The 19357-nt window shown below is 44.6% G+C and overlaps 1 long non-coding RNA gene across 1 annotated transcript; it reads right to left on the reverse strand.

Annotated features, from left to right (window-relative positions):
• Positions 1-340: 340 nt before the first annotated feature.
• LOC132381274 (uncharacterized) lies at positions 341-9790 on the reverse strand. Its single transcript, XR_009507989.1, has 3 exons — positions 9331-9790; positions 6787-7121; positions 341-828 (listed from the first exon to the last, which is right to left on the reverse strand). It is a non-coding gene; the product is annotated as an uncharacterized LOC132381274 (long non-coding RNA).
• Between the last annotated feature and the right edge of the window lie 9567 nt (positions 9791-19357).

A 19357-nucleotide genomic window follows, 5' to 3' on the forward strand; every position in this document is an offset into this window, starting at 1 on the left:
TGCCAGTGATATTAAACCTGATTCTGAATGTCGAGCCAGGCTTTTAGTCAGATATCCTTGGACCTTATTTACTGATGGTCATGGCTGAGGTGCCATGTTATCTGCTTCTGCTCCCAAATTATATGTTTGATGAATAAATGACCCAGCATAGTTTCAGTAGGTTTCAATAGGTGTATTTAATGCCAGAGATATGTATACAATATACATCCTGAAATGCTTTTTCTTTGCAAACATCCATGAAAGCAAAGGAATGCCCCAAATAATGAATGGCAGTTAAAGGTTAGAACCCCCAAAGCCCCCCAAAGCTCCTCCCTCCCACACATAAGCAAATCAATGACCCCCCACCACCAGCAAGAATGCATCTGCACCCTCCACCAAGCATTTAAGCGTGCAGCAAAGCATCAATAAAAACACAGACTTGCAGTACCCCAAGGACTATTCGTTCACCCGGTATTTGACACACCACAGGCTCTCTCTCCCTAATAAAGGAAAAAGAGGTGTCTCCATTTCACAATGGGAGGGGAGACATAACAAACAACTCACTGATTTATGGTGTTAAAAGTCTGTTGCGTTGCTTTTTCGGGTCTCTGGGCACACAGCCGGCAGCGAGCTTGCTGCTTTCGATCTTCCGTGTCCTCGGCGGCACCGACTTCGAACCCGCCTGCCTCCAGAGCCACGGAAATCTGGCACACTGATGGCGCGCTAGTCTTCCAGGCCATGTCCTTGGCATATCGAAAAGCGGCCGGTCGTGAGGCCCGGAGAGCGGGTCCCATTCCCACAAAGAATCAAAGTCAGCGTGTCACTCCGGTCAGGGCCTTCAAAAGAGCCCTGAAAAGGAAAAAAGCAAGTATTAAAGATAGAAATAGAGCTGTTTCCTAAGATGCAAGCAAAGGAGTTGCCATTAGGTGACATCATCCTAATCTCCACCCTCCGTATTAAATGACAGCATTGTAATGCCATTGGTCTTTAAGCCTAGTGAGTCAATTATGTGCCCTATTTAACAAAGAAACCTCATCAGTTTTCTTGAGGCATTCACCAGACACCTACTTGAAATATTCCATGAAGCTGACACCCATTTGCTCATAATGGAACTCAACAAAGCTCTGTTGAACTCACCTTTGATATTGGTATTGAAATAGGTTTATTTTTGTCACATGTGCCAAGACACAGTGAAAAGCTTGTCTTGCATACTGCTTATTACAGATCAAATCATCACACGGAGCTAGAACATGCAGAATAACATGTAAAAGCTCTTGGATTCTCCTGGAAGTTCACGGTATGATTCCGGTCAAGGTGATGCCTGTATACAACACTCGATTGCTCAACATTCTCCGCATAGATAATGAAACCATATATTTCACTTATTTTATGTACTCTATGTTTGCTTTTTGTCCTGGATGTGACTCTGGAACTGCTGGAGCCTGTGATTTGCTGTTTGGCGATCGCTCTCCGAGTCTACGAGAGGCTTCCAGGAGACAGAGTCAGCGCTCCTGAACCTCACGGAGAGCAGGCTGCAAGGTGGGGCACAAGCTAAAGTTTGACTCGAACTTGCTAACTAAGGCTCCTATTGATTGATCCATGGATTGAAGTGATGAGGGAGGTGGAAATGTCGAGGCAAAAGCAGAGGGTGAGCGCCAGCTGCCTGCCTTTTGATCACTCTGCTACTGCCTGCTGTCGGACCCAGAGAAGCGCCAGCTTTTCTGCATTTCCGATGTGCACTTGGGCTACACATTTTCTTTTCACTCTTATAATTTTTTATCGTCTATGTTTTTCGCCCAGTCTTTCTTATAGTTTTTGTGTGTGGGGGTGGATTTTGGGGGTTGACATGCCTGTTCCAATTTGTTCATTTTTTTGTGCGGGGAGGAGGGATTTGGGGGTTGATATGCCTGATGTTTTTGTTCATTTTTTTGTGCTGGGAGAGGGAGGTTTGATGATCGTGCTGGTTTTCATTTCTTTCTTGGTTTTATGGCTACCTGGAGAAGGGGGATTTCAGAATTGTATACTTTGGTAATAAATGAACCTTTGAACCTTTGAACGTTTGAAAAAATATGCAGCACAGTGCAAGATCATAATGAGGTAGATTCTGAGGTCAAGAGTCTATCTTATTGTACAAGAGGACCATTCAAGGGTCTGATAACAGTGAGATACAAGGTGTGCTTGAGCCTGGTGATACGAGCTTTTGGGCTTTGTATCTTCTGTCCGATGGGAGGGGGAACAAGACACTGTCTGGGATGAGTTATGGCTGCTTTACTGAGGCAGCAAATGAGTAAAAGTCTCATAAATGCCAAAAAGCACAAGATGACAACTATTATATGCATAAAATAAATATTCCTGAGATCTGCCTTATACTTTCTGCCTTTCAGTCCTCTGGTTTATGAGCCAACCCCTAATATTATCTGTCCTTCACTTCTCTGCTTTATGAACAAGATTCTCTCTCTGACCCATCAACACAGCCAAAGTACAAACTGCAGCCAAATACCTAATTCTAATTAATAGTCCTTATAATAAAAAGAAATCTAGCAATTGCTATTAGCTGTACTTACTGGATGGGTGGTGGGTGAAGATACGTCTCTATCAAAGAGATGTAGGGCTCTCCTTCCCCCCGCTAGTTCACCCTTGGGCAAGGTGTAGCACCTGCTTAGCCCCCAATCAGGGTCACGTGAAGCCATGGGAGCAGGTGGTGGATGGTCGTATGAGCAGCTGGTGCAGATCACAAGACCTGGTTATGTGACCACTGACACCAGGCAAACAATCTGCCGAGTATTGGTCATGGCTGGGGTCAGCCATCTTATAAAGACACTGCCCGGAAGAGGGCAATGGAAAAACAGTTCTGTAGAAAAAATTGCCAACTACAATCACGGTCAAAGTCCATGATCACCTGTGTCACACGATGCCACACATAATGATGGACCTACTGAAGACAAATTGGAAGCGTACTTTCGTAGTTTGGATCTTCAAGTGTTTCGCAACCAAATTACTTTTGAAAAGCTGTTCTAACACAGGCAGATGCAGAAGCTAATTTTCATATATACAAATTGCACAAGCATCAAAGGAGATGGGCAACATTAATTTGATGATCTTGGTTGATTAGATCATTGAAAGGACATTTCTGCCATTTGGAGAACATGCAAAGGTATTCCTTATCCACCTCAAAACACTACATGCTGGAAAAGCTCAGCAGGCCATGCAGTATCTGTGGAAGGTGAAACACCCTGTTTTTTCTCTCCACAGTTGCTGCCTGACCTGCTGAAAAATTCCAACACTTACTACTTTTATTTCAGATTTCCAGCATCTGGGACACAAGAGATTCTGCAGATGCGGATAATCTTGAGCAATCCACACACACAATGGTAGAGGGAGTCAGCTGGTCAGTCAGCATCAATGGAAGGGAATAAACAGTCAAAATTATGGACCAAGACCCTTAACCAGGTCACCCAATGTCTGTAGATAATTTATTTTTGATTTTCCTTAACAACTCCATATTAACTCTGTCGAGCCTCTCTTGTATAATTCAATAAAATCCACTCTCAATCATCTGAATTTGAGATTGCACGCCTAAATGGTACAGTTTTTGTGAAGCTGAAGTCAGACACTTTAAGGATTGTCCAGGGTCCTGAGAACATCATAGATAAGAGTTTCAGTGAGTTGGTTTCTGCTGAGGGGTGGGCAGCAGATAGCTGGGTGACCACTAAGGGAGGCAGATCAATTCCCCTGTGGCTTTTCCCCTCAACAACAAGTCTGGATACCCTGGGATGGGGGGGAGGGTGCAGCATGTAATGACCTATCAGGGCACAGCAGCCAGGTTAGTGGCACTGTGATTGGCTCTGAGGCTCAGCAAAGAAGGGTTAAAAACATGGAAGAATCCAGCACAGGCACTTCAGCTCAAGGTTTCTTTAATCTACTCGAAGGTCAGTCTAACCCTTCCCTCTTACGCAACCTCTGTTCTTCTATCATCCATCATCTAACAGTATCTTAAATTAAGTCAAGGAGATCAAGGATCGTGAACTCGACCGTTAAGGGGATATTCGGGAGATTCAGTGGTCGCAGACGGTGCCAAGGCAAGGATGTGGTCGGAGTGGTCCTTAATCCATCAGAGTTTGTGATGCACAGTGGCACTGTAGAGACGTCGGAGAGAATGGGGATGAGGTCTTGATCATCCAGCCCACGCCCACCATCAAACACCCACTAATGCAGTGTAGTTGAGATAGGTTCATCTGCAGAGCCCGGCTGGATAAATATCTGGTCTCTGCAGGAACAAGGGGAGAGAGCAAGAGTACAGAAACAGCCCAGCAGCTCTTACGTTGAACCACTTCTCCCAGGACAGTCACCTTGTCGTGGTGGAGAGGCTGGTGAGTTCCTGAGATCTCGAGAGTGATGACGTTTGGAGTTTAGCCATCTGGCACCTAGCCCTTGGTACATTTGTTTGTTACATGCAGACTCACATGACACGTGTGATCATGATCTCATGAGCATGATTGTTCTTGGCAAATCTTCCTACAGATGTGCTGTGCTATTGACTTCTTCTAGACAGTGTCCTTACAAGATGGGTAACCCCAGTCATTATCAATACATATTCAGAGTATGTCAGTGGTCGCATAACCAGGACTTGTGATATGCACCAGCTGCTCATACGACCATCTGTCACCTGATCCCATGGCTTCACGTGACCATGATCAAGGGGGGATGTTAAGCAGCTGCTACACCTTGCCCAAGGTGACTTCGAGGTGAGCAGAGAGATGGAGCGCCTTCCACCTCCTTTGGTAAAGATGTTTTTCAACCCATCCTGGTTAAGTCACCCACTGTGGTAATGTGAAAGGGAAGGTTCCAGACAATGAGTGATCCAACCAAGTCCTCAATGGTGGGACTGGCAGAAGATGAAGACACATCATCTTAACCTACAGTCTTTTTCAGCTCCATGCCATTGTACCTTGACCTCATTATGTCAAGGACCACGTGGTGGCTGCCCATGCATTAGCCTCCCCACGTTAAACACAATTATCCACTGGAACTCCACCATAATGACCAGGATTAGGTCCATGGAGATCAGCAAGTGGCAAAGGGAGCAGGATTGTGAGGTCTGGAATCCCTTGAAACCCCCTGACCGGATTGTTGCATCCAGAGAAATCGCCAGGTGTGTATAGAAACAAAGCCCACCCTACAGCAGAAAACACTCAGAGGCCACTTTATTAGGTACACCTGCTCGTTAATGCAAATATCTAATCAGCCAATCGTGTGGCAGCATCTCAATGCATAAAAGCATGCAGACATAGCTTGGATCGCCCACTCGCTTTAGGTCGCATCTTGAAATTCCAGTTGGCGGACGATTTCCCTCCACGCCGCTCTGACATATTGGGAAATCGTGTACTTGACAGGTTACAGCAGTGGTTTGCCTTTGCCTTCTGCCGGGCGAGTTTAAAGAGATCACCAGCTCTTGCAGTGAATGACCAGGGCATCTAAGTGTCTTGCCGTGCTCTTAGCGCGCCACCAACGCCTGCTGGCCTGCCTTCTTGACCGTTGGACCATTAATCGGTCTCCTCCACTCAGTCTGCCAGGGCCAGACTTCACACACTGGGACAGGCAGATCCCCTACCTCACCGAGGGTCGAAGACCCATCGGCTACCCTCACCTGGTTTGGCCCATCTGCCGAGATGGTTTGCCGGGGTGTGGCCGCCACAGATTTTACAGCTACTTGGAGCCACAGGTGAGAGCTGAGCACCAGGTGGGGACCAAAGGTGGACGAGCTGCCCTGAAAAAGGGCACGGCAGGCCCTCCCACCAGAGGTGCTACCCCTCCCTCGGCACCCCAACCATCAAATTGGGGAAGAAATGTCTAAGTCACTTTCATCATGGAATGATTCTTGGTGCCAAACAGAGTGACAACACAGCAAGTCCAGTTGCCTTGATTTACTACTGCTAGATATACAATGATCTGGATGACTGAGAACCTTCATAGACAGGCAGGGTGGTCAGAGTATCTCAGAAACTGCTGATCTCCTGGGACTTCCATGCACAACAGTCTCTTGAGTTTACAGAGAATGGTGTAAAAGTGAAAAGGAAAAATCCTGTGACTGGCAGCTCTGTGGGTGAACACACCTGGTTAACGAGAGAGAGCAGAGGAGAACGGCCAGACTGGTTCATGCTGACAGGAAGGCGACAGTAACTCCAATGGCCACGTGTTACAACAGTGGTGTGTAGAAGATCATCTCTGAATGCACAACACGTCAAACCTTGAAGTGGATGAGATACAGTAGCAGAAGGCCATAAGCATACAGAAATACAATCAACGGCCACATTATTAGGTACCTCCTGTGGCTAATATAATTGCTACTGAATGTATGCGCCTCTACAGACCCACCAATAGTCAACCCCTTCGGAGAACATAGCATTCGACTTCAGTGATCACACTGTAATTACTACTACTGCAACTACTACTTCTACGACATAGAACCAGTACAGGCCCAAGAGGCTGAGTGGCCTTCTTCAGTGCTGTATCTGTCCTGTTACTATGATAGGTTCAGCTATTTAGCTGATCTGTTATTTTGTCAATGGCTATATGCAGAATGTCACTGTCACTTTATACTATGTTGCAACTCTTGTCCTGTGAGCCATTGCCTCCTCAAGTTGTGACCCAGTAAGCCAAGCATGGTGACCTTCAGAACTTGGAATTGGCCACAAAGTTAATTAATTAGCAACGTGCAACACTTCTTTGCATTAGGTTTGTGCTGAATCATGACTTTTTGGCTAAGTTGTAGCAGTGCTATATTGGAAATTCTGATTTACACAATACCTTCCCACCAAATGGCCATGGGGATTCAACAAGCCATCACGTTCTTGAATAGTCTCTCTTCTTGGTGTCATGGTAGCATAGTAGTTAGTGTGGCGCAATTACATCTTGGGGCTTCGGAGTTCAGAGCTCAATCCCAGTAAGGAGGGCGTACATTCTCCCTGTGGAAAGTGTAGGTTTTCTCCGGGCGCTCCCGTTTCATTCCACAGTCCGAAGGCGTACCGGTTGGTAGGTTAATCGGTCATTGTAAATTGACCCGTGACTAGGCTAAGGTTAAATTGGTGGTTGTCAGGAGTTGTTTGGGCAGCACAGCTCAAAGGGCCTGGTCCGTGTTGTATCTGTAAATAAGCAAAATGAATTCTAATTTACAGGCTGTTCACCAGAATCAGGATCAAAACTTGGGGTGGCACGTTTGCAAGGCTTTTAGCATGGAGCTGTTGCAGTACCAGTAACCCAGGTTCAATTCCCGCTGCTGTCTGTAAGAAGTTGTGCGTTCTCACTGTGACCACATGGGTTTCCTCTGGATTGTCCAGACTCCAAGTTCCACGTTCCACATTCCAAAGATGTCTTTTTGGTCAGATTTGGAATGTATTTGATGTGTTTGGTCACATTCGGTCATATGGGTGTAATTAAGGCAGCTTGAGCCAGAGGGGTCTGTAACCATGCTGTATCTCCAAACAAAGATAAATAAATCATAAGCCAGATCAGAATCAGCTTTCTTTTCATGTCATAAAATTTGTTTACTGGCAGCATAAAAACCACAGTAAGTTATGATAAGAATAATATAATATTATAAAGAGAGCAATATAGTGAGGGGGTGTTCATGAGTTGTTGGGCCATTTACAAACCTGATAGCGGAGGGAGAGAATCTGTTCCTAAAAAACTTCAGGCTCCTGTACCTCCTCCCTGATGGTAGTAATCAGAAGACAACACGTCCTGGATGGTGGGGGTCCTCCGCCTTCTTGAGGTATCACCTTCTGAAGATGCCCTCGATGGTGGGGAGGCTGAGTTTACAGCCCTTGGTGGTTTTTCCGATCCTATGCACTGGTGACTCCATGCCAGGTGGTAATGCAACCAATCAGAATGCTCTCCAAGACAAATCCATGCCAAACCTCCTCAAAATCCTAATGGAAGATAGCCGCTAGCTACAGTCACAGGGGAAATGCTGAACTCTAACTCCCACTGAGATGGCAACATTGACCCCCTGGTCTGTCTACCAAAAGTTTCTCCAACATCACCATTGTCAGGTAGATCAATGGCTGAGACCCAACAACAATGGAGGAGCAGACAATATTAATCCATTAAGATACAGCACTCTCCAGTAGAGTGAACAGTGCAGTGTTTAACAATTTAGGACACTCAAAGCTGCTGTGTAGGTTGACTGTGAGCCGAGAGGTAATTTTACAGCTATGTAGGACCCTGGTCAGACCCCACTTGGAGTACTGTGCTTAGATCTGATCACCTCACTACAGGAAGGATGTATAAAAAGGGTGCAGAAGAGATTTACAAAGATGTTGCCTGGATTGGGGAGCATGCCTTATGAGAATAGGCTGAGTGAACTTCGCCTTTTCTCCATGGAGTGACAGCGGATGAGAGGTGACCTGATAGAGGTGCATAAATTGATGAGACGCATTGATGGTCTGCATAGTCAGGGCTGAAATGGCTAGCATGAGAGGGCACAGTTTTAAGGTGCTTGGAAGTAGGTACGGAGGAGATATCAGGAGTAAGTTTTTACACAACGAGTGGTGAGTGCTTAGAACGAGCTGCTGGCAACAGTGGTGGAGGCGGATACGATAGGGCCTTTTAAGAGAGTCCTGGACAGGTACATGGAGCTCAGAAAAATAGAGGGCTATGGGTAACCCTAGGTAATTTCTCAGGTAAGGACATTCAGCATAGCTTTGTGGGCCGAAGGGCCTGTATTGTGCTGTAGGTTTTCTGTGTTTCTATGTTTAATTGAACTCGGGTCGTCTGTACTATAAAACGCTGAGCTGACCACTACCCTGCCGTGCCACCCAATGATCATTGTCCTTCAGGATATTGGTGAATCACTGCGCCACATAGCAAATTAGTACACACAAGAGAAAATCTGCAGAGCAACATACACAAGATGCTGGAGAGGCTCAGCAGGCCAGGCAGCATCTATTGACTGGAGCTGCCTGACTTCTTTCAGGAATTTGCATACTTATTTGATTTAGTTAGAGATACAGCATTGTACAAATTCTTGTGCAACGGGCCCATATATCCAATTACGCCTGTGAGACTAAAGAGTTGCTCGGCACACACAGAATGTGGAGGAACTCAGCATGTCAGTCGGTATCAATAAAGGGTGATAAGCAATTGACATTTTGGGCCGATACCCTTCAACTAGACTCTTCATGAGACAGAAGCTGTCCTTGAGCCTGTTGGTATGAGCTTTTAAGCCCTTGTATCAAGACTTGAGACCAATCACTAAAGTTTAGCAACACTATGACCACTTTGCACTAGTCTTTGCTGTTTTTTGTTCTAATTCTGTCCTTTCTTGCAAAAATTCTCGCGAATGCTGCTTACCTGATGGTCTGTGCCTGAGATGCTGCTGCAGGTAAGTTTTCCATTGCACCTGTACACACATGGACTTGTGCTACGACAGTGAACTTGACTTTGACTTTGACAGTGAAGCGAATATCCCCAGAAACATTCCTCAGCTGCCACAGAAGGAGTTTCCAACAAGTATCAGTCCTGGTTTTTAAATGCCTATCTAATAACAACTAATGTTTCACTAAGTATAAGCAAGTACTTAATTTTTGAAGGTTCATTTTCACTCTCGCTGCATTTGAATGGATTCTTTTTTGGCAACGGCCGGCTCACTTTGTATCAGGCAGCACCACCCGATGGGATAATTTTAGCTCCTTTGGTGATTCCAAGTCAAAGGCTGAAACTACAGGAGCAGTGCTTCACACTCCTGAACACAACTAGCTCAATAAGTTGGCTACCTGAAGAAATCTGTGATTGAAACAGGAACAGGCTTCACTTGGAAACGGCTTCAAAAAAGCAAAGCCCCCAAACTGCTTTCCGCTATAAGGAAAATATTACATCATTAGTGAGATATTAAGCAGAGGACTTGGCACAGGGCTACGCCAAGAGGGAGTGAGAAAGGCATGAACAGCGTCATAGCAATTTTACAATTCTATGAGGAAGAGCTGCTTAAAAATATTTTGAAAAGCTTTTTAATAAGTTATTGACCAGGTGTTATTGAGGGCTGTCAAGGAGATGCGGAATCTCCCAGTTTGCACTGGGGTCATCCAGTGATCTGGGTGGCAGGCAGTCGGGGGCTCTGACCAAGTAGATTACACCCACCCCCCAACTCTTCCGGGGCTACATCCATACCGGGTGTCCTTGGAAAATGTGCATGCAGTGCCCTTGGACAAAAAGGTGGCTATTTTAAAATCAAGATTAGCTTTATTTGTTATATGAACATCAAAACATACAGTGAAATGCTTTGTTCTTTCAACAACCAGCTTAGTCCGAGGATGTGGTGCAGGCAGCCCGTAAGTGCCACCCTGCTCTTGGCGCCAATATAACACGCCCACAGCTTATTACCCCTTCCTTGCTTGTATTTCTTTGGAAATGTGGGAGGGTGCAGAACAGGTTTACCAGGATGTTTCTGGTTTAGAGGGCAACTTGGGGTGTTTTCTCTGGAGCACCGGTGGCTGAGGTGAGAGCTTATAGAGGTTTATAAGATTACAAGAGGCATAGATAGAGCGAACAAGGAGTATCTGTTTCCAGGATTGAAATGTCAAATACTAGAGGGGATGCATTGAAGGTGAGAGGGGGTAGGTTCAAGGGGGATGTGAGGGGTAAGTTTTTTACTAAGAGAGTGGTGGATGCCTGGAATGCGCTGCCTGGTATGGTGGCAGAGACAAATACATTAGAGGCTTTTAAGAAACATTTGGGTAAGCACATGGATGTAAGGAAGACGGAGGAATATGGACATTGTGCAGGTAGGAGGGATTAATGTTTAGGTGTTTTGGATTTGCTGCTTAGCTGGTTTGGTACAACATTGTGGGCCGAATGGCCTGCTCCATGCTCTGCTGTTCTACATAAACTGGAACACCCGGAGGAAACCTGCACAGTCATGGGGAGAACATATAAACTCCTTACAGACACTGGGAGAATTGAACCAGTGTGGCTGGGGCTGTAATAGTGCCAGGCTAACCACTACGCTACCGTGCCACCTCTAAACCACCACGCTGTAGGCCCTGCTCTCCAGGATTAGAAACATAGATACGGGCCCAAAACTGCTCAGAATACTCCGTGTGGCCTAACCAATACTTTATAAAGTCTCAGCATTACACCCTTACTTTTATATTCCAGTCGGCCTGAAATAAATGCTAACCTTGCATTTGTCTTGTTTAATATTGACTCAACCTGCAAGTTGGTTATCCTGCAGCAGGACTCCCAAGTCCCTTTGCACCTCCAATTTTTTAATTTTCTCCCCGTATAGAAAAACCTTTATTCCCAAGTGCATACCATACACTTCTCAACACTAGATTCCTTCTGCCACTTCTTTGCCCATTCTCCCAATCTGTCCAAGTCCTTCTGCATCCTACCTGTTTCCCCCAAACTACCTGCCCCTCCACCTATCTTTGTATCATCTGCAAACTTGGCCATAAAACCATCATCCAAATCATTGAGATATAACGTGACAAGAAGCGGTCCCAATACTAAACCCTGCAGAACACCACTAGTCACGGACAGCCAACAAAAATAGGCCCCCTTTATTCCACCTCTTCATTTCCTGCCAATCAGCCAATTTTCTGTCATTGCTAGTATATTTCCTGTAATATTATAGGCTCTTTTGTTAAGCAACCTCATTTGTGGCTCCTTGTCAAAAGCCTTCTGAAAATCCAAGTACACAACATCCACTGACTCTCCTTTGTCTATCCTGCCTGTTACTTCCTTAAAGAATTCCAACAGATTTGCCAGGCTCTATCAGGCTACCATGCCGACTTTAGCCTACATTATTCTATGCCTCCAAGTACCCCGAAACCTCATCCTTAATAATGGACTCCAACTTCTTCCCAACCACTGAAGTCAGGTTAACTGGCCTATAATTTCCTTTCTTCTTCCTCCTTCCCTTCTTAAAGAGTGAAGTGATATTTGTAATTTTCCGGTCTTCTGGAACAATTCTGGAATCTAGTGATTCTTAAAAGAACACTACTAATGTTCTCCGCAATCTCTTCACTCCCAATTTATAAGATAGTCTACACCTTTGTTCTTTCTACCAAAGTGCATGAGCATACACTTTCCTGTTCAGTATCCCACCCACCTCTTCGCTGTGGATTGTCACCTTGTCGTGGTAGAGAAGCTTGTGTGGTCCTGAGATCCCGAGAGTGATGCCGTCTGGAGCTATGCTTCTCGTAAGGTCACCCATGGCGGTAAGGTCGAGGGTGAGGTCCCTGACCAAGAACAATCCAACCAAGACCTCAACGGTGGAACAGGCAGACCAAGTTACTTTGAACTCAACAGCTGTGAAGACAGATGAAGGCTACACCAAATCCATCAGCTCCAATCGTTGTGGTTGCCATTGGAATCAGTTGTTTGATTTGTGAAGTATCGTGTGCTTCTTGGAGTGCAACATCAAGTACACGTTAAATAAATACACGCACAGGACTCTTCGCTCTGCGGGACTCGTAAGCAACTTGAGAGCCCATAAATAGATCAACGGAACAAAGACCATCATCCTCGACCTCGAGGGACAGCCACCATGACGACCCACCCACCACTTTATTTAAACAGCCATCACAAGAAAGACATAAATTAAAGTCTATGTTCTTCTTTGTAGATAGTATATAAACAAAACAAAGCCTATTTTACTGTAAAACCGGATGATTCAAAACATTTTTCATTTTTGTGGTCGGCCAGAAGAGTCTGTTCCCATCGATATGCGGATTAATAAAGTTAATCCATAGTTCCAGAACATTTGCTCTGAACCCTTCTCGTTGCATAAATGAGAACACTCTCTCCAGAAGTATTTGTACCATCATTCTGCTGTTCATTTTTAATTAGTAGTAATTTTAATTAGTAATGATTTTAATTAGTAGTAATTTTTGTCTTGTGCTGTACTGCTGCTGCAGAACTGAAAATTTCACAACATATGACAATGATAGCAAACCTTGCCCAAAAGGCCAGGTCTTGGGTCTTGGGCAAGATTTAATCATCGTGGTTTGTGGATTGTGCTCTGCAGTTCATGTTCTATGTGTTTCTGGTTTTTATTGCTATTTTGATCCAATGGACTGGCTCTTTGGCCCGCAGCCAATGAATGGCACAGCACTAAACGGAACTGAACTGAACTGAACTGAACACTCCTGGACTGTTTTGGTATGCTGGCCTTTATAAATCAGAGCATTGAGTATAGGAGTTGGGATGTAATGTTAAAATTGTACGAGGCATTGATGAGGCCAAATTTGGAGTATTGTGTACAGTTCTGGTCACCAAATTATAGGAAAGATGTCAACAAAACAGAGAGAGTACAGAGGAGGTTTACTAGGATGTTACCTGGGTTTCAGCACCTAGGTTACAGAGAAAGGTTGAACAAGTTAGGTCTTTATTCTTTGGAGCGTAGAAGGTTGAGGGGGGACTAGACAGAGGTATTTAAAATTATGATAGATAGAGTTGATGTGCATAGGCTTTTTCCATTGAGAGTAGGGGAGATTCAAACAAGAGGACATGAGTTGAGAGTTAGGGGACAAAAGTTTAGGGGTAACACGAGGGGGAATTTCTTTACTCAGAGAGTGGTAGCTGTGTGGAATGAGCTTCCAGTAGAAGTGATAAAGGCAGGTTTGATATTGTCATTTAAAGTAAAATTGGATAGGTATATGGATAGGAAAGGAATGGAGGGTTATGGGTGAGAGTAAGTGTTTGGTACGGACTAGAAGGGCCCAGATGGCCTGTTTCCGTGCTGCAATTGTTATATGGTTATACAGTTTTAATGACTCTGTGATTTGATGTTGTATATTTTGCGTGTTTTTGCTCACTTTTTTGCCGTTTGCACAATTTGTTCTTTTTTTTGCACGTTGGGTATTTGATGGTTTCTTTGAACAGGTTCCATAGAGTTTCTTTGTTTTCTTTTGTTTCATGTCTGTAGGAAGGCGAATCTCTGGGTTGTATACTGCATACATACTTTGGTAATAAACATACTTTGAATCTTTGACACTGATGTCAATGAAGTCATGGGTACACCCTGTCAACTGTATCAAATGACGTAAACCCTTCCTTCCACCCAGTCTCCATTAAAGCACAGAGCCAGACACTCGGGGAAACTCCGTGTCAAAGTTCTGGAGCACGAGGACATTCAGCTTTCAACCAAGCTCAAGGTGTACAAGGCTGTGGTCCTCACCTCTCTCCTGTACGACTGCGAAACCTGAAACCTGGACCCTGTACCGCAGGCATGTCAAACAGCTGGAGCAGTTTCACATGCGCTCTCTTCGATGGCAGGACCGAATCACCAACCAGGAAGTCCTTGAAAGAGCCAACAGCACAAGCATTGAGGCAAGAGTCCTCCAGGCCCAGCTACACTGGACTGGCCGTGTAATCCACATGGGTGAAACAAGAATCCCCAGGCCCAGCTACACTGGACCGGCCGTGTAATCCACACGGGTGAAACAAGAATCCCCAGGCCCAGCTACACTGGACCGGCCGTGTAATCCACATGGGTGAAACAAGAATCCCCAGGCCCAGCTACACTGGACTGGCCGTGTAATCCACATGGGTGAAACAAGAATCCCCAGGCAGCTGCTCTACGGTGAGCTTGAGCGTGGCAGTCACAATCAGGGCCGCCCCAAAGAAAGATTCAAAGACAATCTGAAATCATACATCAAATGGGCAGACCTCCAGCCTCGACAACTTGAGGAGTCCACAGCCGACAGGGCTGCGAGGCTGCTCTGACCAGAAAAGCTGCATCTGGCTTTGAGGATGACCAAAATCAGCGCCTTGCAGCAACACGAGACCGATGCCACAAAGCTGTGTGTGCGCTCATTCCATCAACCGCCATTCCATGTTGAACCAGCAAGCGCATGTGTGCCTCGGCCTTCGGCCTCCGAAGCCACATGCGTATCCACAGATGACTGCACAATGGCTAGGCTTCCTCAGACCCTGAGAGACAACTGCCACATGTAGGGAGTCTAGGTTGGACAAAATCCAAAGCAGCTCTAACTCCTACTGAGAACTGAATCGGTCTTTTGTGTGTTTGCTCTCGCAAATATCCTGCATTGTTTTCGATTTGTGACTCTTGATTGAAGTAATCATCATGATTTGATTGTTCGACAGTCCCTGACCTGTGAATGTTGCTTCTTTGGAGGCACTGATAAGGCCTGTTGCTGAGCTAACGCTGTTAACTCCTTCCATGCTGTGTGGGACCCACAAAGTCTGGTGCAGGTGGGGTGGCTGGTGCTTGGCCACCAGAATCAGATTCAGTACACATAAAATGCCAGAGGAACTCAGCAAGTCAGGCAGCATCTATGGAGGGGAATAGGTAGTCAATGTTTGGAGCCGAGATTCTTCATCAGGATTGGAAAGGAAGGGGGCAAGAGCTAACATCAGAAGGAGGGTGGGAGGGGGGAAAGGAAGAGAGAAAGGAATACAAGCTGGCAGATGATTGGTAAGATCAGGTGAGGGGAAAGGTGGGCTGAACCTAGGAATTGATAGGTGGAAGAAGTAAAGAGCTGGAGAGGAAGGAATCAATAGGAGAGGAGAGTGGACCATGGGAGAAAGGGAAGGAGGAGGGCCACCAGAGGCAGGTGAGGAGGAGAGATGGGGTAAGAGGGGAGCCAGAGTGGGGAAGGGGGGAGGAATTACTGGAAGTCAGAGAAATTGATGAAGATGATGGGAGGTGATAAGTTGAAAAGGTAAAGAGCTGCCAAGAAGAAAGAATCTACTAGGAGAGTGGACCATGGAAGAAAGGGAAGGAGGAGATAATAAGCAAGTCGGCAGAAGGGAAGGGGTGGGTGCAGAATGGAAAAAGAAATGGAGAGAGGGGAGAGATCCGAATCATGTTTATTATCACTGACTTATATGACATGAGATTTGTTGTTTTGCGAGAAATAAACAAATTTTTTTTAAAAGTAAATTGCGCAAAAATAATGTCATGACAACACAATGTTCATGGGTTTATGGATTATTCGAAGTCTGATGGTCAAGGGGAAGATGGCATTTCTAAATCACTGAGTGTGGCTCCCCAGGCTCCTGTACCTCCTTCTCATTGGTAGTAACGAGACGAGGCCATGTCCCGGGTGGTCTGCATGTCATACATACAGATAAGCATTGTAAGACCAACGGCAACATACACAAAGTACTGGAGGATCCCAGGAAGTCAGGTAACATCTGTGAAGGGTAATAAAGGGATCATTCACCTTCATAGATTCTGCCTGACTTGCTGAGTTCCTCTAGCATTTCCTCTAAATTTCCAGCATCTGCAGAATCTCCTGCATTTAAAATTAAGATCAAGAGCAATCTGATTGTAATCTCAGCTCCACACGAGTTTTAACCAATAATAAACACAGGAGATTCTGCAGATGCTGGAAATCCAAAGCAATAAAAGGTGGCATGGTAGCATAGTGGTTAGCAGATCAGTACCAGCAACTGTACCATAGGGATTTACAGTGCCAGCAACTGGGGTTCAATTCCTGCCGCTGTCTGTAAGGAGTTTGTCCCATCTCCCCGTGATTGTGTAGGTTTCCTCCAAGTGCTCCGGTTTCCTTCCATAGTCCAAAATTGTACCAGTTAATAGATTAATTAGTCATTGTAAATTTTCCCTTTCATTAGGCTAGGGTTGCTGGGGGGTGCGTGGCTTAAAGCGTCAGAAGGGCTGCATCTCAATAAGTATATAAGCCCACAAAATGCTGGAGGAATTCAGGTGTATTTCAGATCCTTTGATGTTGTTCCAAATGCAGGTTTCCTTTCCAGTCTTAATGAAGGATCTCGATCTGAAACATAGGCTGGTTATTTGTTTCTGTAGATGTTGCCTGACCTTCTGAGTTCTTGCAGAGTTGTGTGTGTGTAGCCCTGGATTTCCAGCATCCATGGAATCTTTGCAGGTTAGGCAGCATCCCTTTATTCCCCTCCACAGATGCTGCCTGACTTGCTGAGCTTTTCCAACATTTTGTGTGTATTGCTCTTATTCTTAATTTTACTCCTTCCACTGTGCCAACCAGTATTTCCTGGTGGCCAGCCATTTTAATGCTCCTTCTTATTCCCAGACCAGCATGTCTGTCCTTGGCCTCCTCTGTTACCAAGGTGAGGCTAAAAGCAAATTGGAGGTACAATATTCCATCTGGGCAGTCTCCAAACTGGCAGCATGAACATCCGAATTCTCCAACTTCTGATACTGCTCCCCCTCTCTCCATTGCCTCCTTTCTCTCTATCCCAACCCCCCTCCCCGATCTACACAGTGTCTGCCATCTCTTGTGTTTTCTTAGCACTGGACAACAAAGACTTTGCTTCCTGAATACTTCTGTGTGCATCTTACGAATTTTGAGGTGCTGATCATGAAAATCAATATGAAAATTCCCTATCATCACCATTTATTATTTCAATTAATAATTCAGGTCAGAATAATTGATGCCAAGAGTAATGACAGCATTTCGTGTTGCTCCACAAATCAAACAGATCATCAATGACAGACAATTCCAAGAATTTCTAGCAGGACCGGAGAAAATCACATCAAAAGCATTTAAGGATGTTGTTGAACATTTTCTTGGCAACTACAGAGCACCAAACTACATTCAGCTGGTTGACAACACACTTCAGGCATACAAAACTATGAAGTGCAACGTGCCTCTAAAGATTCTTCTTCCGTACTCCCAGTTAGACTTCTCTCAGTGTGGTCAGTGAGGAGCATGGTAAAAGGTTTCAGCAGGACGTAGTGGTCATGGAGAAAGAGTATCAGGGCAAATGGAATCCATCAATACTGGCTGATTGTTGTTGGACACTTAAGCGAGAGGGCTCAGAAACTGAGTACAAATTAAAATCATTAACAAAACATTTTAGCTTAGTTGAACTATTGCAAAGTATCAACACCACTATACAATTAAATGCGTTATATTTAATACAAGTAAATTACTTGTTTCTCCAAATTCCTATGTAATACAAGTAGCCAAGGTTATTTTTGTGTTCAGCTTCAAGAAGTCTATCATAAAGAAAAATAAATCTTTGGAAAAGCTTTCAAAAGATTTGTTGCCCAGCGTAATGGATTTGCAGCTAGTGAATTACAAATTGTGCAGATTTACCAGCACTTAACTTTCACTTGTAAAAGTGAAGGTTAACTCCTAAAATTTAAGCATAAAATAATAACACATCATTGTGTAGCATTGTGTAATTATTACTGTGTAACATGCAGACTTAGAGGAAAAAAAAACTCTATGAGAGACTATATATTTGAAAATGCATTTCTGGCCAACTTCAGTTTATATTCAGTGAAGACTTAATCTTTCCACCAGCACTTAGTCTGGCTTAAATGTCATCCAAAAGCAAATAGTTGACAAGTTTAGTAAGTGAAAAACTTTTCCTTCATTTTCCTGTGCTGTTCATTCCCAAGACAGCATCCATCATTAAGTTTGTCCTTCACCCAGGTCAAGCCCTCTTCTCATTGCTACCATCATGAAGGAGGTATAGGAGCCTGAATACAGACACTCAACTTCTCAACAGGAACAACTTCTTGCCCTCTGCCATTAGATTTTTTAATGGACATTGAACCTATGAACACTACCTCAGTATTTTGTCCTTTTTTTTGGCAATTTATTTTTATAGATATACTTAGGTAATTTAAAGTTTATTATTATTATGTATTCCAATGTACTGTTCTGCAGAACAATAAATTTCATGACATAGGCCAGTGTTACTAAACCAGATTCTAATCCTGTTCTTGATCAGTAATATCTGTTCCCCCCACCCCCAATATCAGCCATAACAGAATTAATTAAAGGCCACCCAGCTTGCGGTTCAACCAGAGGGCAGAAGGCAACAAACTGTGCAAAAACAAAAAGAAAGGAATAATAATAAATAAATAAATAGATCAGCAATAAATAGTGAGGTCATGGGATGAAGAGTTCTTTAGTTGTGGGAACGTTTCAATGATGGGGGAAGTGAATTTGAGTAAACTTATCACTCTTGACACCTTCTTCCTGATGGTAGCAGCAAGAAGAGAGCATGTCCTGGGTGTTGGGGCTCCCTGGTGATGGATGCTGCTTTTCTGCAATAGCATTTCATGTAGATGTGCTCCACAGTGAGGAGGGCTTTACTCATGGTGGGCTGGGCCATCTCCACTACTTGTTGTAGGATTTCCATTCGAGGGCATTGGTGTTTCCATACCAGGCTGTGATGCAACCAGTCAATATACTCTGCATTATGCATCTATAGAAGTTCGTCAAAGTTTTATGATGGGTATAGAAAGAGTGAATGCAATCAGGCTTTTTCCACTGAGGCTGGGGGAGAAAAAAAACAGAGGACATGGGTTAAGGGTGAAAAGGGAAAAGCTTAAAGGGAACATTAGGGGGGGCTTCTTCACACAGAGAGTGGTGGGAGTGTGGAATGAGCTGCCAGA

This window comes from Hypanus sabinus, chromosome 25 (assembly GCF_030144855.1).
Source record: "Hypanus sabinus isolate sHypSab1 chromosome 25, sHypSab1.hap1, whole genome shotgun sequence".
In the NCBI taxonomy this organism is placed as follows: Eukaryota; Metazoa; Chordata; class Chondrichthyes; order Myliobatiformes; family Dasyatidae; genus Hypanus; species Hypanus sabinus.